This window comes from Mobula hypostoma, chromosome 13, assembly GCF_963921235.1.
Source record: "Mobula hypostoma chromosome 13, sMobHyp1.1, whole genome shotgun sequence".
NCBI classification, from domain to species: domain Eukaryota; kingdom Metazoa; phylum Chordata; class Chondrichthyes; order Myliobatiformes; family Myliobatidae; genus Mobula; species Mobula hypostoma.
In genome coordinates, this window is record NC_086109.1 from 9,390,710 (window position 1) to 9,414,307 (window position 23,598).

At 40.1% G+C, this 23,598-nt stretch overlaps 1 protein-coding gene across 15 annotated transcripts in view; it reads left to right on the top strand.

Annotated features, from left to right (window-relative positions):
* The window catches only part of LOC134355408 (fibroblast growth factor receptor substrate 2-like), a 97,918-nt gene that overhangs the window by 39,352 nt on the left and 34,968 nt on the right, over positions 1-23,598 (top strand). For 4 of the 15 annotated variants that reach the window (XM_063065242.1, XM_063065241.1, XM_063065256.1 and 1 more), the window contains exons 2-4: positions 47-251; positions 1,950-3,444; positions 5,772-5,899. The exons of 5 other annotated variants lie outside the window; for them this stretch is intronic. The gene's annotated coding sequence lies outside the window, so the exon portion shown is untranslated. Of the gene's footprint in view, positions 1-46; positions 252-1,949; positions 3,445-3,512; positions 5,900-23,598 lie in introns of those variants that run through there. 6 more of the 15 variants (XM_063065247.1, XM_063065246.1, XM_063065244.1 and 3 more) reach the window with 5 other exon arrangements.

Genomic DNA, 23,598 nt, shown 5'->3' on the forward strand with positions numbered 1-23,598 from the left:
GTATTATGAGAGTGATTTTCTGCCATCCCTGTCTTACCTACTCCAGCTGTGCCTCAAGATCCCCAACTGCAGTTGACTGTGGTTGACAAGACTGAAGTGGCCTGATGGATGTTCACATTACCTTTGTGAATGGATGAGTAACAGAATATCAGAAACTGGTTTAATATCACTGGCATATGACCTGAACTTTGACTTTGCAGCAGAGGCACAGTGCAGTACATAATAATAGAGAGGAAAAACTGTGAATTGCTGTAAGTATGTATATATTAAATAGTTAAATAAGTAGTGCAAAAATAGAAACAAAAAAAGAAGTGAGGTAGTGTTCATGGATTGAATGTCCATTCAGAAATCGGATGGTAGAGGGGAAGAAGCTGTCGTGAATTGTTGAGTGTGTGTCTTCATGCTTCTGTACCTCTTTCCTGATGGTAGCAATGAGCATGATCTGGGTGGTGAGCTCCTTAATGATGGACGCCACCTTTTTGAGGCATCGTTCTGTGAAGATGTCATGGATACCACGGAGGCTGTTATCCATGATGGAGCTAAGCTTACAGTCTCTGCTGCTTACTTTGATCCTGTGTAGTAGCCCTGCCCATACTGGACAGTGATGCAGCCAGTCAGGATACTCTCCATTGTACAACCACAGTACATCCGTAGAAACTTTCAACTACTTTTGGAGACATACAAAATCTCAAACTTCTAATGAAATATAGCGGCTGTCGTGCCTTCTTTGTAGCTGCATTGATATGTTGCGTCCAGGTTAGGTCCTTAGACATATTGACACCCAGGACCTTGAAATTGCTCACTCTTTCCACTTCTGATCCATCTGAGGATTGGTGTGTGTTCCATCATTTTGCCCTTTCTGAAGTCCACAATCAGGTCTTTGGTCCTACTGATATTGAGTGCAAGGTTATTGTTACGGCACTACTCAACTAGCTGATGTATCTTACTCCTGTATGCCATTTCATTACCATCTGAAATTCTGCCAACAATGGTTGTATTGTTAGCAAACTGTAGATGGCCTAGCCACCCAGTCGTGTGTAGAGAGAGTAGAGTGTTGGGCTAAGCACATATCGTTGAGATACGCCAGTGTTTATTGTCTGTGAGGTAGCGATGTTATTTCTGATCCGCACAGATTGTGGTCTACTGATTTGGGAAGTCGAGGGTCTTAGGTCTGAAGTGATCTGATGAGAAGTGAATATTTGTGGGCTAAGATGGGTTTTGAAACTTTAAATGTAGAAAAGGTGGATTAGATCGAGGGGGGGGATACTAAACAGAAGGAATACTGTGGGGAAACTAAATTTAGAGGAATGATGGAGCTCAAGGCTTGTAAAGTGCTGGATAAGAACTGGCCATCATGCTCATTGCCTTTCACCAGTATACACTACAATTAAGTAAACTGTATAGTCAATAGTATACAGCATTTTAGGAACAGCTTCCCTTCTGCCATCAGATTTCTGAACGAACAATGAACCCATGGGCACTACCACACTATTTTTGCATTACTTGTTTGATTTTTGCATTACTTACTTGATTTTTATTGACTTTTATTGTTTATTTATTTATTTATTGAGATACAGTGCAGAATAGGCCCTTCTGGCCCTTCGAGCCACACTGCCCAGCAATCCTCCAAATTAATCCTAGCCTAATCACAGAACAATTTACGGTAACCAATTAGCTTACCAACCAGTATGTCTTTGGACTGTGGGAGGAAACCAGAGCATCCGGAGGAAACCCACATGGTCACGGGGAGAAGATACAGACTCCTTATGTGCAACGGTGGGAATTGAATCCGGGTCACCTGTACTGTAAAGCATTGTGCTTACCACTACTCTCCTGTGCTGCTTATTTTTAATATATTTCTTATTGTAAATTATAGTATATCAAATATTTAATGCTGTCAGTAATAGTAAACCTTATTCTGATTCTGATATAAAAACTTAATTCTTTAGGAAACTGCAGGCCAACATAGATCAGCTAGAAGGTGATCGAAGTTTGGATGTTATAACTAAAATCGTACAGAGTCTGGAGGTTGGTGAAGACGCAGTTTAAAATGGGGATCTTGGAAGAAGAAACAGCAAGGAGAAAGAAACTATCATGGAATTGGAAATATGTGGTTTTGGTGATGGGGGTACAAGGCCTAATTGGGAGCATGATTGTGTGGTTTAGTCTGAGTGTCTGGAAAGAAAGATGGAATTTTATGAATCTCGCAATTTCATTTGAATCAGGAATTTCTGCAGCTGAGATTTGTATATTTTTTGTCTTAAATTTTGTTGAGTATGCATGTTAATTTAACACTGTAATTTGTTTTTTCTTGAGAGTTGGCAGGATAAATTTTAAAGCAGATATTTACCGATGTGGATGATTTTTTTTTAAAGTTGAAAGCTTGTAATGGCAGGAATTAGCATTAAGAGACACAAGGTGATAGTTTGAAGCATTTTTATGGACAAAATTTATAATACTGTTTTTGAAAGTCACCTTCATGGTTATGCTATGATTAAATAATATTTTTAAAATCATCCCTGGCCTTGAGCTGCAATTTTCTGCCCATGCTCAAGGGGATTTAATACATTTTTGGAAGATTTCTGATGATTTTAGAGCTTTTAACAGAACGTGGGAGAATTATGTGGCACTTGAATAAATTCCAAGAAAAATGTTTATGCTGTTTTAAAATATTTATTTTGCCAGTGATTTTTATTTAGTAGTTGGTTAATTGTGCAGGCATTCTTTAAATTTTCATCCAGTCACTTTACTCTGGGTGGAGGCAAATCATCCAGTTGGTACTCCACCCATGTGGGGAGAGACCACAGAAGTTCAATAACTGCTTACTGCTCTGATGATAATCTGACTTATTCTCCATGCTGTGCAAATTGACTTTGAGCAGTACCACATATTGTTGTCACAACAATAAAAATCTTGCACTCACCTGCAATTCGATGTCAGTGGCATTACTCAGCGAGGCACAAATTAAAAAGGAACTTACCACAAATCCAGGAAATTGATCTGCTCCATCAGCAGTAAATATTGCTTGCATCCTCTGTCAGTTGAGCCCTTCCAAGAGGATATTTAAAATGGCAAACAGGAGACCTCTAGTGGAGTCAAAGGCTGCTAACTAAATTATCTAGTAACAAAAGCTCCAAGATTATTGTTTTAATAATTTTGTGACTACTAAGTGCTGAAGTTTGCCACCAAAACTTTGTTATGGCAAATATTACTAAAAATAGTGGAAGCAATTCCAAAAAATAATGTATTTTTCTGAGCAATGCATAAACGTACACATTGAACATAGAACATTACAGCACAGTATAGGCCCTTCGCACCGCGATGTTTTGAGTTCTGCATTTATCTTCTCTTTCTTTCATAGACGGAGCTATCCAAAGGAGAGGCATTTGGTCCATTGTTGGATTTGAGTTCAGGCAGGGATTATTCAGACCTTTCCTTTATAAGGTATATAAAACAGTGGTTAAAATGCAGTTTTAACATGGACATTCTTCACAGTTGAGTAAGAGGAATGAAGACTCTCAGAGTAACACTAGACTTATTTAACAGAGACATGAATGTAAGGGCGTTTCTTCTCCTTGTTTTGGTAAATTTTGTTGGAAGCTTTCATAAGCGTATTTTTTTTTCTCTATCTATTAGACTGTTTGAAATAAAAGCAGATTTAGGCCATCCATCCCATGGAGTCTGATCTGCCATTCCATCATGACTGATTTATTATCCCTCTCATTCCCATTCTCCTGCTTTCTCTCCTACCTTTGATGCCCTGACTAATCAAGAACCTATGAACCTTTAGTTTAAATATATCCAATGACTTGGCTTCCACAGATACCTATGGCAAAGAATTCCACAGATTCACCATTATCTGGCTAAAGAAATTCCCCCCTCATGTCTGTTCTAAAAGGATGCCCTTCTATCCTGAGGCTCTGGTCCTAGACTTCCCCCTCAAAATGCAATAGCCTCTCCACATCTGGGCTTTTCAATATTCAGTCAGTTTCAATGAAATCCCCCTTTAACAATGGACTTTCCTAATTGTTTCTTTCAGTTTCCCTATTTCAGTTTGAATGTTCTGGCAAATTAAAAGTATGTTTCTCTGTGCACTATGCACTCTTCTTTAAGTGATTCAAAATCCCAAATATTTTATTGGGGAGGGGGAAATTCCCTTAAGAAATAAAGTAAGGATTGCCAAGGAATAGATGCAGCCAAGTAAACTTGTTATCTATGTTCTAAGAGTTGAAATGTATTGAGAATACCAATTGGGAAAGGATTCTTAGTGCATCGAAAATTGATTGTATTTCACTTTTATCCCCCTGCTCTCCTTTATGCATTTCCTTCAGGAATGCTTTTCCTTTCTCAGGTGTCCATTAAACGTCCACACTGAAAGGGTAGTTTTATTGTGCTTGTCCTACACAGTGGAATAAGATTATCTAGCTTTATGTGTTGCATGTACATCGAAACATAACAGTGAAATGTGTAGTTTGGATCAAATCAAATCAGCGAGGAGTGTGCTGTTGGCAGTCCACAAGCGTCGCCAGGCTTCTGGTGCTGACGTAGCATGACTAACCCTAACCCATATGTCTTTTGGAATGTGGGAGAAAACCAGAGCACCCAGTGGAAACCCACACAGTGATGGGGAAAACATACAAACTCACTACAGGCAGTGGCAGGGATCGAACCCTGACTAGTGATTCAGTGGTGTAAAGTGATTGCCGTAACTGTTATGCTAACGTGCCACTACGATTCTACCCTAATTACTATCATCAAAGTCCAATAATTCTGCGATAGTCTTTTAAACAAGGACCTTGAGTTTTGGAATTTGAAGGACAATGGAAAAATGCTGCCTTGGTGTGAATCTTTAGATAAGATAGAAAAATGCACTTATGCGTGGTGTTTTTCTCACAATCATGAAGAATAATTTCAAATAAAATGCAGTTTATTTTAATGCAGAATATTACAAATGTTCTTAGATCACTACGGGGTTATCGCTACAAGGTTTCTTTTTTCTTTACTAACCTAACAACTAGTTGAAATAATACTTAAATAATTTGTTACTGCCCGTTGCGCTGCTGGCCTTTAGGGGAGCATTGAAAGTCCTCCATTTCTGTCTGTTCTTGGCCATATACCATCGCGCACAGATATAAAAAGATTCTCCATTGCTGTTTCTGTAACAATTTTGTTTTGACCAGTCAGGGTTATTAGCCCTGAGCTGAACCCCTGAACCTGGAAGACCAATAGACTACTCTTAGTCAGGGTTCTACCCTTTGACCCGCCTGGCATGGGTGGCCTACCAAGAGTCAAAGCATAAAGCTCTATCTCCAGTCAACATAGCTCTCTGGGTCATTGAAGCACACAAGCTTCCAAACCCTATGACAAGGTTGTGGTCCGTCATCTTGGAGGTTAATAATTTGAACTAAGTATAAATAGTTTTTCCATGAGTAAGAATTTTGTTATTTCAGTGGTATTGACCTTTACTAACTTGAACTGAATGTAAGTAGTTTTTCCATGATTAAGAGTTTTGTTATTTCAGTGGTACTGGCCTTCACTGGCTCCATTATGTGTTTTGTTTGTTAATGTCTGATTATTGGCATGTACAGTATCTGCTTAAGCTGGGTGATTTTCAGTTCTAATAATGATCAGCTTTAGGGACAGTTTATTTTAAATAAGTAGAAATCTTGCATACTGAGTCTCATTTCTCTTGTCCACATAGCTTTTACTGAGTTTCTAGTTAAGCTGGCTCACTGCTGGATTTTTCACTTTTACCTTCACTTTTCTTGCAGTGAGACATTTCACTTGTATTAGTCTCGTGTTAATCGGAGACACAATCAAGAATCACCTCACATGGGGCTTGGAAAGGAGAAGGAAACTGGGAATAGAGATCCATAATTCCCTGAAAGTGGTGTCACAGGTAGATGGGTCCACTCATATTAGCAATCTTCATTAGTTTTATTATTAATGAACTTGCACTTAACTATTGTACTTACCTTGCATATGGTATATCCACTGTAGCTCACTGGCTCCTCCTTTTTCCATCCTCCTGAGATCTTCAATCTCCTTCAGTTTTATTAAACCAACCACTTATTTGGGGAAATAATGAATTTTCAATGTCTAGCTTATCACCTTTACGTGAAATCATAGCAAAGGCTAAAATGTTTGGTGAGGATCAACACGTACTTTCGGCAAAACCCGTGACATCCAAGTTCTCCTCATGGACAAAAGCAGGCATGTTCTTCTATAGGAAACCAACAAGTTAATACTGACAAATTCTCCTTCACATTACTGGAAGCTCTGGTATATTGTTTAATTCTAATGGAACTTTGCATCTGTTTGCATATAAATGATGGAATAATTGCAGCTGATGTTGAGGAAAGATTTTGCATGCTTGATTTATCTTGTCTCAGTAGCTCACTTGCATCACTGTAAGAAACCTGTAGTTAATAACTATGGAGATAAGACTGTCTTATTCCAGTAAAGGTCAAAGCAAGCAAATTCCTCCTCAAATTTTATTTGTGTATCTTTTGTTCCCTATAAAGGAACACAAAATACAACATTTAATATGCATGCCCATGAGTTACTGACCACTTGACCAAGTTAGATGCTCTCCAATTGTATACTTGGTTAGTGATATTGTGAAATCAGTATTTGAGCTTATAAGATATAGCAGATGCTTTACATCTGGCGAAACACACCAAATACTGGAGGAACTCAACATGTGAGGCAGCATCTATGGAGGGAAATGGATAGTCGACAACTTGGGTGAAGGCCCTTTACCAGTCCTGATGAAGATTGTTAGATCTTCATCAGGACTGTTGATCTGCTGATGATAGATTAGCTTTATTTGCAACATGTACATTGAAACATACAGTGAAATGTTGTTTCCGTTAAGTCAAATCAGATCAGCGATGATTGTGCTGGGCAGCTCAAGTGTTGCCACACTTCCGGCGCCAACAAAGCATGCTTACAACTTACTAGCCCTAACCTGTATGTCTTTGGAATGTGGGAGGAAACCCACACAGTCACAGAGGGGAGCTTACAAACTCCTTACAGACAGTGGTGGGAATTGAATCCCAATCTTATGCTTGGTGTTGTAAAGCATTGTGTTAACCTGAAACGTCCACTGTCTGTTTTTCTCCATAGGTGCTTCCTCACCTGCTGAGTTCCTCCAGCATCTTCTGTGTTGCATCGGTATTTGAGCAGATTTCCATAGTTATGTAGCAGGGCCAGAGGGGTGGATGTGGCTGTCCATGGTAGTTCGGGAGTAGAAGTGACTACTGGTTGATCGTTATTGCAGAGCAGAGTAAAGCAATTTGTTTTTTTTTTCATTTGTTTATCCAGTAAATATCTCCAAAGTACTTTGGCCAAAAAGTTCAAATTGACCAATTCCATGTGAATGTAAACGCAGTGTTACCCATTACCACTCCAGTGAACAGTTAAACACTTGTCTGCCTAAAGTTTTAAGGAAATGTTAATGTTGCAGCTAAATAAAACCGAGCATGCCAGAAATCTAAAATAAAAACCAAAAATGGAAACACTTCGTCAGATAGGATCTGTAGAAAGCAAAACAGTGCCAATATTTCAGGTCAAAGACTCTCCATCAGACGGTATTTCTCATTTAATTTCCTTGTGTAGGAATCCGTTTGGAAATACAAGTTGATGCTGGCTCTCAGAGCAATCTATCAATCCTAGTCTATACATGTTTCCCTATTATCTCTCACATGCTTATTAATACCCCTGGTTTTCCCTCCATCCACCTACATTAGAGGTAATGTATAATTGCTATCAGCTTACCAACCCATTCTGAGAAGTCAGAACACCTGAGGGGAAGCCCAGGCAGTCACAGAGAGAACTTGCAAACTCCACACGGACAGCGCTGGAGATCAGGATCAATCCTGGTCAGTGAAGAAAGCATCTTTTTCCATCCTCAGTCGCAAGTTGATGTGCCAGTTTAAGCCTGCTTGAATGAGTTAATGCTCATGAATGAGCAGTCCATAAGAGCATAAGATACAGGAGCAGAATTAGGCCATTTGGCCCTTTGAGTCAGCTCCACCATTTCATCATGGCCGATCCATTTCCCTCTCAGCCCTAATCGCCTGCCACCTCGCTGTATCCCATCATGCCCTTACTAATCTAGAATCTATCAGCCTCTATCTCAAATATACTTAAAGACTTGGCCTCCACAGCTAGTTGTGGCAACGAATTCCACAGATTCATCTGTCTCTGGCTAAAGAAATTCCGACTTGTCTCTGTTCTAAAAGGACGCCCCTCTATACTAAGGCTGTGTCCTCTGGTCCTAGACTCTCCCACCACAGGAAACATCCTCTCCACATCCACTCTATAGAGGCCTTTCAACATTCGATAGGTTTCAATTAGGTCATCCCTTATTCTTCTGAATTCCAGTGTATACTGTCCCAGAGCCATCAAATGCTCTTCATATGACAGAAAGCCGAACAAAGAAGGAATGTTTCTGATTTTAAAAATTGCTTATCTTTTACTGCTGTGATGCATAGCTAACTCTTTAATATTAGTTTTTCATGCTGGATTATCCATAGGACCGTAAGAGAAAAGAGTTGTATAAGGTCAATTGATAAATGGATCCATTTGTCATGCTCTGCAGTGTTATGCTGTATGGTGGTATGGAGCTATGACTTTTTAGGGCAACGATTTGTGTTCTAAAATAGTCATACTCTCAACTCATAAGTTTGAATATGTAGTTTAGAACCATTAGTTACCCCTGCAACCCAATCATATTTATTGGGAACATTCCTTTTCTTTCCATTAGATTGATAAACAAAGAGCAAGATAAACAAGTTGTACTAAATTCTCCCTTCCGTAGGACCATAAGACATGGGAGCAGAATTAAGTCATTTGACCCATTAAGTCTACTGCGCCATTCCTTCATGACTGATTTATTATCCCAATCTCCTGCCTTCTCCTTGTAACCTTTGATGCCCTTGCTAGTCAAGAACCTCTCAACCTCCGCTTTCAATATCCTAATGCCTTGGCTTCAGCAACCGTCCGTGGTAATGAATTCTACAAATTAACCACTCTCTTGCTAAAGATATTCTTCCTCATCTCTGTTTTAAAGAGATGTCCTTCTATTCTGAGGATGTACCCTCCACTCCTAGACTCCTCTACTATTGGAAATATTTTCTCCATATTCACTGTATCTAGGCCTTTCATATTCTATAGTTTTCAAAGAGAACCCCCCTCATTGTTCTAAATCCCTTCAAACACTCCTCATATGTTAACCCTTAAATTCCCTGGATCATTCTCATAAGCTTCCTCTGGACCCTCTTCAATGCCAGCTCATCTTTTCTTAGATAAGAGGCCAAAACTTCTCACAATACCCCAAGTATGTTCTGACCAATGCCTTCCCCACCACCACTGACTCCATGGATTTCCTGTGTTTTATATGATGATGTTTTTGAAGCTTTAATATGATAAATATTCTGGGTTTTGTGCATTAATTCAGTTATTGTTGCTATATAGTAAACACTGAAAATTCATTGAGTAAATGCATCACTAAAGTGGGTTTAAGGAAGTTCATTATCTTAAAGGTGAAGAGCTGTTTTAAATTTTTGATGGAAACAGCTACTTACAAATACAGGTATACAGACTAGAATTGATTTTTATACCTCTATTATTTTAAAAATTATTGCAAAGACTAGTTCCCCTCAAGTTAAAATAATTCAGTGATCTTCTGTAAAATGTGTTTGGTGTATATAGTATCCCGTGTAAATTTAGAACAAACTAAAGATAGTAATTAAGAAACCGTAGAATTTAAGCAACCTTGGTTTTAGGTTTTCTCTTCAGAACATTTACTTACATCCTTGTTATCTAGTTAAAACATTGTAGTGATTAGCAATTTCTTTCATTCTGTTTTACAATGACAGACATGAAGTTTTTTTTGTGAATATGATTTCCTCCTCCTTTCAGATTAGTAAGTGTGGTGCGTGGCCAAGTGGTTAGGGCGTTGGACCAGTGATCTGAAGGTCATGGGTTTGTGTGTGCCCTTGAGCAAGGCACTTAACCACACAATGCTCCAGTCTGTCCAGCTGAGAATGGGTACTGGCAGAAATGCTGGGGGTTAACCTCTCGATAGATTGGCATCCTATCCGGGGTGGGGGGGGAGGGTGTGGAGTCTCGTACTCTCAGTCGCTTCATGCCACGGAAACCGGCATAAGCCACGAGGCTCGTGACAGACTTTAATCAGATTAATAACATCTAGTGATTTCATTAATTTTTTGGTAAATGGTTACTTGACTTTGTGGTTCTAATTGCTGAGATAAAGGGGGTCCTATATTGCTGTCGTATTCTGGTCTCAAGGAATTATCAGTTATTCATCTGAAAAAAATCTAATAATTATTGCTCACACTGCAGAACAGATATTGAAATAACATGATAGTGCCCATGACACAGAGTATTTCAGTATTTCAAGATGGCTGTTTCATTGCCTCTTTGAAGTTGTGCTGTTAATGGGTAGTATTGATTTTACTGAAAAAAAAACAATGCTACCCACCAACCAGACCACCTTCTCCCACTCTGCCCACGTGGTCCAGATTATCACAGGTTTATCACCTCTTTCCATCCAGTCCATCTTCATGGTGCATTGCTTCAAGAATGCTAGTGACATTGTCAAAGATGCCTGCCTCCATAGCTTTTCCCTTTTCTATCTTCTACCTTCATGGAGAAGATGGGGGAGCTTAAAAATCCAGATGTTCAGACTTAAGAACAGCTATTTTCCCCACTGCTAGCAGATATCTGAATTAATTACCTCTTCCACATCTCCTTTCTGGTGGTGCTGTTATGATTTCATTCTGTTAACACTACGTGTCTTGGGTATTCTACTGTTGCCATTTCAGTACTTTTTTGTTTCACTTCTTTGCTCTTGTCGTCAGAATTAGGCCATATGACAAATAAATTAATCTGAATCTGAAGTTGTAGGAGTGGGTACAATTACAACATTTAAAAGCCATTTGAACAGGTTGATTGGTAGGACAGATTTAGAGAGATACGAGCTGGCTGCAGGCAGGTGGGGCTAGCTTAGTTTGATTGGCATGGATGAGTTGGGTTGAAGGGCCTATTTCCCTGCTGTATAATTATGATAGCGATATTATTTGTATTTATCAGCCCTATCAGAGCATAAGGCATAGCAGTTGAATTAGGCCATTTGGCCCATTGATGCTGCACTGCCATTCAATCATGGCTGATTTTCTTTTATCCCTCTCAACCCCATTTTTCTGCCTTCTCCCTGATGAAAACTAATATGGCCATATTTGGGAACAGCTTCTTTCCAACTGATAAGACTGCTGAACGGATCCTAACCCAGATCTGGGCCGTACCCTCCAAATATCGGGACCTGCCTCTCGGTTTTTTTACACTACCTTACTTTCCCTTTTCTATTTTCTATTCATGATTTATAATTTAATTTTTTTAAATATTTACTATCGATTTGTACTCCAGGGAGCACGAAGAGCAGAAGTAAATATCGCTGTGATGATTGTATGCTCTAGTATTAATTGTTTGGCCACTATAAAGTATAAAGTAAAGTAATATTAAAAAGTTAGCTATGCATCACAGCAGTGGAAGATAAACACTTTTTTAGAATCAAAAACATTCTGTTTCTTCTCTGTCCTACCTTCTAACTCCTTCATTGGACTAACTCCTTTGACGCCCTGACTAATCAAGAACCTATCAACTTCCATTTAAAATATATCTAATACCTTAGCCTCCACAGCCATCTGTAGCAATGAATTCCACAGATTCACCACACTTTGACTGAAGAAATTCCTCCTCATCTCTGTTCTAAGGGATGTCTTTCTATTCTGAGGCTGTGCCCTCTGGTCCTAGACTAGCCCACTCTAGAAAACATCCCCTTAATGTCCACTCTCTTTTATTATTATCGTGTTTGCTCTGTGAGCATCACAGAGACACGGAATTTCATTGCATCCTGGTGTACATGACAATAAACTAACCTAGTTTAACCTGCTCTTCAGGATAACACTCAAGTGACCAGTTTTCACCTGCGTGCTTGGCTTTGAGTCGGCAAACAATACTGTTGCACCAAGAATGGAAAAAGGTCAAAGCTGAGCCTATCTCATTCTCACTTAATGTTTGAGAATGAGTATTTTCAAGCAGGATCTAACTAGATAGCAAATAGGAATGAGAGCTGGCTGCAGTGACCAACCTGCTGGCAGAACTCAGTGGGTTGAGTTCCATTGAGGACAATTGCAGCAGCAGGTGTGTAAATAAGGCCTGGAAGATAATCGGGGACACCAGTCACCCCAACCATAAACTGTTTCAGCTGCTTCTGTCTGGTAAATGATACCACAGCATTAAAGCTTTCTACAAGCCATTACGCTTATAAATTCACATGTCTGTACATTGCGACGGAGTCATAACGCAAGATTTTTTACTCCCTCGTGTTGTTGGACAGATGTAAGATTTAAAATCCTTCTGTTGGGAGGAAGGGATAGTTGACATAATGGGTTCCTACCACCAAACGTACCTTTACCTCCCACCCCCTCCCAAGCTTTCTCCCCATGATTCCCTTGTCCATTTGCCCCACCCCACTAATCTCTCTCCCAGCACTTATTCCTGGAAGCAGCCAACGTGTTACACATGCCCATCCACCTCCTCCCTCGCCTCCATTCAGGGCCCCAAACAGTCCTTCCAGATAAGGCAACACTTCATGTGTGAATCTTCTGAGTCTGATGCTCTTGATGCGGCCTCCTTTATATTGGTGAGACCTGTGTTGTAAATAGGGGACCACTTCATTGAGCACCACTGTTTCATCCACCAAAAGTGGAACTTCTGAGTGGCCAAACATTTTAATTCTGATTCCCATTCCAGTTCCAACATGTCCTTCCATGGCCTCCTCTTGTGCCAAGAGGAGCCCACCCTCAGTGTGGAGGAGCAACAGCTTTTATTCCATCTTGGTAGCCTCTAAAGTAATGGCATGAATATCAATTTCTCCTTCTGGTAAAAATATTTCCCTCCCCCTCCCTTCTTCTATTCCCTACTCCGGCCTCTTTCCTCTTCACACCAGCCTATCATCTTTAAGGGGAGGGGACCCTTCAGTATTCAGTACACTAAAGGGCCTGTTTCTGTGTTGTATCTTTCTATGGCTATAATTTCTTACCATTGTCCTGGGTTTACTTAGCCCAATCTTCTTACAACTTTCAACTTGGTCTTCTCATTACTGCCAAGGGGGAAGAGATACAAAAACCTGAAAACCCTGAATGTTTTAGGAATAGCTTCTTCCCCTCTGTCATCGGACTTCTGAACAGTCCAACACTTTTCCCTTTTTGCATGATTTATTTCTTTTTATTGCAACTCAAAGTAATTTTTTGCATTACACTGTACTATGGCCTCAAAACACCAAGTTTCATGGCTTATGTCAGTGATGATAAGCCCAATTCTGAAAACTTTAAAGTTATACCATGAAGCCTACTTCGGAAGTCATGAATTAGGGAAAAAGACAAGGGGAAAGGTCATAAAAATGGGATGGATCATAGAAAACATTGTGACATCCCAGTTCTGTGTATCCCCAACAACCAAACCATCAATAATGCCCTTACTCTTTTACAAATGAATTCTACCTTCATCCTTCTCTTAAGAGAATAATTCTTTGCCAATTAGTCCTTCACTATTTTGATTAATAGTTTGCATTTCAGTCTGTTTTGGCATCTTTCATTCGGTTGTCCCTCTACAAAGCTAAAAACCGTAATTTTAGGTAGCTCGCCTCCCTAAATCCTTTGATGATTAGAAACGTCTTTATGGTATTTTCTGCACGTCCAGGGATTCTGTGTCTTTCTTGTGCCAGAGGTAGACTATACTTGGTTGCATATCTTCACAGTTTATTTTAAACTTTCAATAGATGCTACATGCTTTTGGGTAAAAATGAACAGATACAAACAATCTCGAACAAACAGGAGGGGGTATGAAAACTCTGTGGAACATTGAGTACTTTTGCTACCTTTGTTATCGCACATGAATCATAGTCAAGGCTGGTCTCTATTGCCCAATGTATTTCCAATCAGCAGTGACTGTCTCTTACCTATCATAAGTCATGGTTAGCTATTACCCATTCAATTTGTAATAATTATAGTTTATCCCAAGATCTGTCAATGTTATGGTAGAGCAGGGGTTCCCAGCCTGGGATCCACAGATCCCTTGCTTAATGATCCATAGCATAAAAAAGGTTGGGAACCTCTGCGGTAGAAATATATAGTTCATTGAAACCATATTAGCCTCTCTAATGTACTCTGGTGCCTTTTACAATTGTTTAATTATTTCTGTGTTTTTTTTTCTCTTCAATAGAGTGGCAGCCAAGTCAGGTTAAGCATTTGTCTCTCATTAAATAAAAACAGTGCAGATGTTGGATATCTGAAACGAAAATCAGAAAATGAGGGAGAAATTCAGCTGGTCAGTGGAAGGAAAAACAGCATTTTGGCTCTGTGATCCTTGGTCAGAATTTATCCAACATCTTCCACGTTTGTCCTCTCTTGTTAGTTGGCCATTAGGCAGCATGGTTGGGAAGTGTTTTCACACAAGTTCCAGAACTTTTATTATTAACCATTTGGGACAAGAGCCTTGTGCATGGCAGGTGTAGTGTTGCAGTGTAAATGTGTGTATTGGCTGATTCCAGCTGTAAGTCATTGCATACAACTGTTGGCCTCCTGCTAATGACGCAGGATAAGCTTGGCTTTAATTCGTGTTGTATTACTGGAAGCGGAGACAGCCCAGCAACCACGCTGGTTTCATATGACTGAAAATCATCCTTTCAGGCACAGCTCATCCGGAAGGATAGCAGATGTGCATTGTTGGGACGTTCCACAATTCAAGGCTACCCATTTTCAGAATTATTCACATCCATTATGGCGCATATCTGAAATCCTTGTAATTGTAATCTGTAAAAGTTCTACTTTGTGCAGACCCAGAATATCAGTGACAGATAGGCACGTGGATGAAAGAAAAGTGGAGGGCTCTTGGGGAAGGGAAGGGTTGGATTGATCTTGGAGAAGGTTAAGAGGTCAGGACAGTATCATGGGCTGAAGAGGTTAGATTGTGCTTTACTGTTCGAGGATTCAAAGTTCAAAGTACACTTATTATCAAAGTATGCAGTATACAATCCTGAGATTTGTCTCCCCACAGACAGCCACGAAACAAAGAAAACCATGGAATCTGTTCAAAGAAAAACGTCAAACCTTCAACACTTGCAAAAAACAAATCACACAAATGGTAAAAAAAACCAAGTTAAAAACACAATATAAAACGTCAAACCACAAAGTCAATGAATGTTCAGTTTCAGCTTAGTTCAATTTAGTGTAATGCTGTGTTGTTCGTTGACTGCAGGCCACAGAGTCAGTCCACCCTGACCGAAATTGCACAAAATGGCAACAAAAAAAAGGATCAATCTTTTATGCTCCAAGTTCTATGATGCTTTGCAATTTTAAAGCAGACAAAAAAATGACATGAGGACTCAGAGGAGAGTATGTTTGGGAAGTGTCCACTGTTCTGCCTTGTGCTATTGAAACTAGTGAAAGATAGAAAAGCATGCTGTCAGATGTTAACCCAAACTGACCAGACTTACAGAAACAACATGGCAAGCAGATGGTGGACATGGTTAGCAGATTGAGAAGCATCTGCAGAGCGACTAGGCTGTTTGGATAGTTCAAGTGTGGGTCATTAAAAACTGTTTGGTCTCTGATCCACTACTCTCACTAATGTCAGATTCTGTTTTAAAAATGAAAATCAGGCTATTGGTCTCAGCATTTAGTATGTACTGTAAATATTAATTAGTTCCCTTCAAACATCTGCTTCTTGAGCCAGCTGGCAAAACCCTAATCACTACAGTTTAGCAACACTATGACCACTTTGAACACTTCGCACTAAAATGTTCTTTTTTGTTCTAATTGTGTTCTTTCTTGGAAAAATTATGTGTAATGTATGTTTAGGCTACTTTATTTGTCACATGTACATCAAAACATGCAGTGAAATGCAACATTTGCATCAACGACCAACACAGTCTATCAATGTGCTGGGGGCAGCCAACAAAGTTCAAAGTAAATTTATTATCAGAGTCTATTATAATAAAACCCTGAGATTCATTTCCTGTGGGCATACTCAGCAAATCTGTAGAATAGTAACAATAACAGGATCAGTGAAAGATCAAACTGAGTGCAGAAGACAACAAACTGTGCAAATGCAAATATAAGTAAATAGCAATAAATAAAGAGAATAACCATATAACCATATAAAGAGTCCTTAAAGCGAGGTAATTGGTTGGGAGACCATCTCAATGGATAGGCAAGTGATTGGAGTTATCCCCTTTCGTTCAAGAGCCTGATGGTTGAGGGGAAGTAACTGTTCTTGAACTGGGTGGTGTGAGTCCTGAGGTACTTGTACTTTTTACCTGATGGCAGCAGCGAGAAAAGAACATGACCTGGGTGGTGAAGTTCTTTGATGATGGTTGCTGCTTTTCTATGGCAACTTTTTAATGTTGATGTGCTCAGTGATTGGGAGAGCTTTACCTGTGATGTACTAGGCTGAATCCACTACCGTTTGTAGGATTTTCTGTTCAAAGGCATTGGAGTTTTCATACCAGGTTGTGATTCAGTGTTGCGAGTGTTGCTACACTTGCAACGACAATGCTAGCAATGCATGTCAACAACTTACTAACTCTAACCTGTAATGTGGGAGGAAATTGGAGCACCCAGAGGAAACCCACACAGTCATGAGGAGAATATCCAAACTCCTTTCAGACAGTGACAGTAACTGAACTCCCATCACTGGCACTGTAAAGTATTACACTAGCAGCTACACCACTATGCTGCCCTGATTTATGTTTGATTCATCTTTTTCTTGTGAATGCTGCTTACCTGATGCTCTGTGCCTGTGATGTGCCTGCAAGTCAGTTTTTCATTGTCATTGTGCATTTCAAAATAAACTTGACTTTGACTTGTAAAGCTGTGAAATTTACATACTTTTTGCAGCAAGTATACAGCCAAGAATTTAAATTTGCTGGCAAATGTGTTTTGCGGTGACTTTGTGCATATGTTTATGACCTTTTTTCTTCAGAAGAATTTTGAGGAGGCCACGTTTCCCTACCGCTCTGATCATAGCTAATCAATTACCACTCCTTGGATTATGCTCAGAAGTAAATACCTGAGTTAACAACACCGATCTGTGTCACTTAATTACTTACTTGGGCCCTTAGCTGCTCAGTGGAGCATAGACTATCGATGACCTCCCATCTCCATCGTCCTCTGCAGTTGCTAGCTGAAGATCGTTTTGTATTGCCTAGAGAGCGTAGCATGAGAGGACAAAAAAGTATTTATTGTGTTAGATGGAGTAGAGTGACCAGCATAAGCAAGGAACGATGATCGCAGTGTTGCTTGTTACAGATGCTGTTTCTGCAATCCATTGCATCCACTGTACAACAGGGGATTAGCCTATACAGCTTCACCAGAGCCTTATTGCCTGGGCTTACCTGTCTCCACCTCTCATGACGGGGATGTAAGGTTGGACTTTGAGAAGCATCACTTGATTAGTATTTAACGAACTTCCTTTTGTTATGCACTTGGGCTCATAGAAATTGTACTTTTCATTTTGGGAACGTGTATTAACCAAAACTCTACTTCAGCCTCTTAATGTTCCTGTAGAACAAAAACAGTATCTGTTATAAATAACACTGGGATAGTCGTTCCTTGCTTATGTTGGTCACTCTACTCCATCTAACACAATAAATACTTTTTTGTTCTCTCATGCTTTGCTGTCTAGGCAATACAAAACCTTCTTCAGCTATTATATTTGAAGTAGAGTTTGATAGGTTCTTGATAAGTCGGAGTCAAAGTTGCATGGAGAAGACAGGAGAATGAGATTGAGAAGGGTAATAAATCAGCCATGATGGAGTACAGGTGTCCCCCGCTATTCGAACGTTCGCTTTACGAAACCTCACTGTTACGAAAGACCTACATTAGTACCCTGTTTTTGCTTTCAGAAGGTGTTTTCACTGTTACGAAAAAAAATCAGCACGCGATAAAAGGCGTTATCGCGTTCTCCAGTAACCTTTAAACTATGAAGCTGCCAAATCTACCAAATAACACGTAAAAATACACAGCCTATATAAAGTAGAAATAATGTATGTACAGTGTAGTATCACTTACCGGAATTGGGAAGACATCGAGCACACTGATGATGATGTGTTAGACTGACTCGTCGCAGGCTGGGTGATGCAGTGGCCCCCACCCTCCGGACCGCCAACTAATACATTGCCGCGAAGCACGCAAGGGTAGCCGGGAGGCACACAGCACATCTTTAAGAAAAAAACCGAAATAAACATGCTAATTAATTAGGTGCCGCCCAGCACGTAATTGTCAGCCCAGATCAGTGCCTCGCCTCTGATCTGCGCCGATATTTACGTGCTGGGCAGCACCTAATAAATTAGCATGTTTATTTCGGCTTTTTTCTTAAAGATGTGCTGTGTGCCTCCCGGCTACCCCTGCGTGCTTCGCGGCAATGTATCAGTCGGCGGTCCGGAGGGTGGGGGCCACTGCATCATCCAGCCTGCGACGAGTCAGTCTAACACACCATCATCAGTGTGCTCGATGTCTTCCCAATTCCGGTAAGTGATACTACACTGTACATACATTATTTCTACTTTATATAGGCTGTGTATTTTTACGTGTTATTTGGTAGATTTGGCAGCTTCATAGTTTAAAGGTTACTGGAGAACGCCTTTATGTCAACAGCGCTTGCGTGAGATTTTCTGCCGAGAGCGCTTGCGTGAGATTTTTGCTACGGAGATCTGTGCAGGCAATCGTTGTAGAGAAGTATTTCTACCTTATATAGGCTGTGTATTTATCATATCATTCCTGCTTTTACTATATGTTACTGTTATTTTAGGTTTTATGTGTTATTTGGCATGATTTGGTAGGTTATTTTTGGGTCTGTGAACGCTCACAAAATTTTCCCATATAAATAAATGGTAATTGCTTCTTCGCTTTACGACATTTTGGCTTACGAACCACTTCATAGGAACGCTCTACCTTCGGATGGCGGGGGAAACCTGTAGCAGAGTAGATTCAGTGGGATCAATGGCCTAATTTTGCCCTTATGTCTAATGGTCTCATAACATACAATGTTTTTTTTTGCTGCAGAATAAAATATTCTTTAGTTTGATCACAAATCTGAACCATATAAGTTTGAAGTTCAATTTTAATTATCATTCAACCAAATATGAATTCCCAGGAATACAGGCAAACAAAGCAATATTCCTCTGGAGCCAAGGTGCAAAACATAGTACCAATAATCATGCACAGCAGAAGGCACATATAGCAATATAAGATAGTAATAAACATACAGTCACACAAAAAAATTATTATATATCTATATGTATATCCACAAAATCCAGTTTGCCATCCATAGTGCGAACATTTGCAGATGCGGCATGACGGTATAGCTGTTAGCACAATTGCTTTACTGTGCCAATGATTGGGGTTCAATTCCTGCTACTGTCTTCAGTTTGTACATTCTCCCCAAAACGCTAGTTGTCGGTGGGGTTTCTATGCCACTGTGTTGAGTTTCTTCGTGAGAGACATGGACGAGGAAATGCATTTCAAATATTTTCGGATGTCGGCAGGTAGATTTGACGATTTGGTTCATCGTCTCCAACCATTTATTTCGCATCAGTGTACAGACATGGCGGAGAAAAGCAACCGGAAATGCGTAGGAGGAAATGCAATGCTACCAAGTGGACCAATCATAGTTGTTGCAGTCTGCGTCGCCGCGATGTGTGAGTTACATTTTTGGGGAGGTGCACATCGCCCTACCGTGTAGGGTACGTATGGCATACGTTTGAAGCAGAAGTATGAATTGGGCTTTACACTAAGCTCGCTGATTAGATTTGACACAAACAACATATTTCACTGTATGTTTCTATATATATATATATATATATATATATATATATAGGACAAAGTTAATCTTTAATCTTATTTCTCTCTGGTGATTCTGACAATTCAAGTTTTTAGTTAATGCATTGTTTGCAAGACATTCTTTACTATGGAGAACTAATTCTGCTGAATTGACTACATCATCTCAATCTGCTAATACTTTTCCCAGAAATGTTTCCGTCTGTTTGCTTTGTTTTCTAGGACACACACTGATTGTGGTTGTTAGGATGGGTTGCTGAAGCCTTGCTTGGAGGCTTGCCATTGTGTGGATAGTCTCAAGGACATTCTGGAGAATGGTTTAAAAATATGGTCACCAGTTTTTCGTCTGGTCTCTTCCTCCAGAGTGATGCAAACCCCGAATCCCACAACTGCACCACAGCGCTGGTTGTCTTTAACATTCTTCCACTTTTATGGTGTGTTTTATTTGAGCTCTGTGCCGCACCCATGATTGACCAGAGTCAAGCAAGTTCATTCTTTGGTGTGCAGTGTCATTCTCTGCTGCTTACTGGTAATGTGTTTGCGCAGTGCTCTGCCAGTTCATGTCTAGGGAGGTGGATTTTTGCTATTACCATCACTCTTTGCTCTGTTGAAGACTGCTGCTATATCTCCAAGAGTGCTGTGATTTGGGCAGGGGTCTTAGCACTAACTGGTATGAATCTGCTTTTCAATCTTGCCGATATGACTAACTTGCCAGCTTAACATTCATTTGTCAAGCATTATACTAAATTAAAGTTTTCATGGTGAACAATATACTTCATCTTAAAAAACAGAGGTAAGTGTGAAATGTTTGACTGAAAAGTTAAAAAACATATGCATATTTTGTAGGGGAATAAATAGTTAACATCTCCCTTCTTCAGGACTATGATGATCTGCCCTGATGAAGAGTTTTGATTCAAAATACCGACTGTTTATTCCATTCCATAGATGTGGCCTGACCTACTGAGTTCCTCAAGCTTTCAGTGGGTGTTGTTCTGGATTTTGAGTATATGAATAATCTCTTGTGTTTTTAATAATGTATATGTTTTGGTTGTTAGATCAGGCCTTTTTTTTTCTAAACTGTGAGAGTATATTCTCAATTCAGACCATTATGCCTCAATCAGCAAAGTAATATGGTGGAGAATGAATTAATGGAATATGTACAGTATAAGGTAATATTCTGGAATAATATGTTAAAAAAGGAAAGAGATGTTTTGCATCTGATGTTATGCATTGAGGAGGGAATAATCAGTTATCTTGTTGAAGAGGGACATTTAGGAAGAGTGACCATCATATGATGAAAATTTGTTGAGTCCTGATGAAGGGTTTCAGCGGGAAATGTTGACTGTTTATTCCCCTTTAGAACTGACTGACCTGGTGAGTTCCTCCAGCATTTGTGTGTGTTCCTCAAGATTTCCAGCATTTGCAGGAATGTTTATAACAAAAATTTTTATATTGATATTAAAAGATCAATCTGAAATGAAGGCCTTAGTTCTAAAAAAGGAACCTGTGAAGGTTAAGAGAAGTGAGACACACGAGAGCCTGGAGATGCTGGAATCTGGAGCAACAAATTATCTGTTAGCCTTAGGAGGAACTCGGCAGATCAAGCAGCATTGGTGAGGGAGAAGGCAATTTTCAATGTTTTGGGTCGAAGTCCTGCGTTTAAACTGAGAGTGGAGGGGGATGTTGGTGAGGCAGGAACCTGAGGAGATTGGATGAGTGAGTAATGTGTAGGTTGACAGACAGGTTGAGCCAGGTAGGGCTGGTTAAGAGAGGTGCGTTGGCTGTTGTTGATTGGGAGACTATTGTAAAAGATATGATGGGCAGCAATGGTGAACTTCTAAAGAAATAATAAGATTCTGCAGTTGCTGGCAATCCAGAGCGACACACACAAAATGCTGGAGAAACTCAGCGGGTCGGGCAGCATCTATGGAAATGAATAAAGAGTCCATGTTTCAGGCTAAAACCCTTTCTCAGGACTGGAAAAGAAGGGGCAAAAAGCTGGAATAAAAACAAAGTGGGAGGTAGGGGAGGAGGATAGCTGGAAGGTGATCGGTGAAGCCAGGTGGATGGGAAAGGTAAAGGGCTGGAGAAGAAGGAATCTGATAGAGGAGAGTGAACCTTACAGGAAAGGGAAGGAGGAGGGGCACCGGGGGAGGTGATTCGCAGGTACAGAAGAGCTAAGAGGCCAGAGTGTGGAATGGAGGAGGGGAGGGGAAGGAATTTTTATTCCTAGAAGGAGAAATTGATATTCATGCCATCAGATTGGAGGCTATCCAGGTGGAATATAAGATGTTGCTCCTTCGCCCTGAAGGTGGCCTCACTGTGGCACATGGATCGATATGTCGGAATGGGAATCAAAATGTTGGGTCAAGTTCCGGTTTTTGGTGGATGGAGTGGAGGTGCTAGAAATTATATACAATTTACAAAGCAGAAAGACATTAAGACACAAAATCTAATCGGAAAAATATGGTCTCTGCAGCTGACAGGAGAAATCAATGAAAATATTACATCAAGAGAAGTGTTTTATAAAATTATCAGGAATACCAGTAGATGAGGATTTGGAGAATTTTAGAATTTGCAAAGGAAGATTAGGAAGGAAGTGGAAGGTAGAAGATAAGAAGAACTTATTATGGACTTCCCAAGGTTCAAAGGTTCATTTATCATCAAACTTTGATAATATACAATATTTATGCAATATACAACTTTGTGAGAGTCTTCTTCTCGAGATAGTCATGAAACAAAGAAAAACCATGGGAGTCAGTTCAGAGAGAAACAGTAAACCCAACCCCTGCACAAAAAAGAACGGCAACACTCTCATCAGCCCCCAAACCACCCCTCTGGCCCCACACGAAATGCAACAAGAACATCAGCCCCCAAATCCCCCTGTCCCCATGCAGAAAACTAACAAAAATGCAGCAAGAACATCGATCTCCAGATCCCTCACTTACCCTGCACCAAATGCCACAAGAACACCAACCCCCAAATCCCCCTCCACCCGCACAAATAAACGAGTAAGATTGGGCGATCTTACACATTCGTACTGGGGAAGAAGAAAAGGGCAGAGGACTTCTTTGTGTCAGTCTTTATGGGAGAAGGAACAAAAGCCTGCTAGAAATCTCAGAGAACCATGAGTCTCGTGAGGAAATGAAGGAAATTAATATTGGTGAAATAATAGCAGGAGAGAAATTGGTGAGACTGAAAGCTGATAAATCCCAAGGACTTACTGATCTACATCCCTGAGTATTGCAAAAGGAAGTTAGAGGAAACAGTTGTATTGGTTATCATTGTCCAAAATTCTGGACGAGGTCCCACAGGTTGGAGAGTAGCAAATAAGACTGTCATTGAAGAAAGTAGGGAATGGTGGGGCAGGGGGTGGTGAACTGCTGAGTTGTTTGCCTATCATTGAAAAATGCTGGACTCTTAAATTGTGATGCGAAGAAAATCTAGAAAGATAGAATTGGAGAAGATTCAACATGGATTTATGAAACCATTTTTGACTAGGGTGGTGAATCTGTGGAATTTATTGCCAATGGCAGCTGTGGAGGCCGAATCATTGAGTATATTTAAAGCGGAGGTTGATAGGTTTTGATTAGTCAGGGTGTCAAAAGTTACGGGAAGAAGGCAGGGGAATGGGATTGAGAGAGATGATGGAATGGCAGAGCAGTTGATG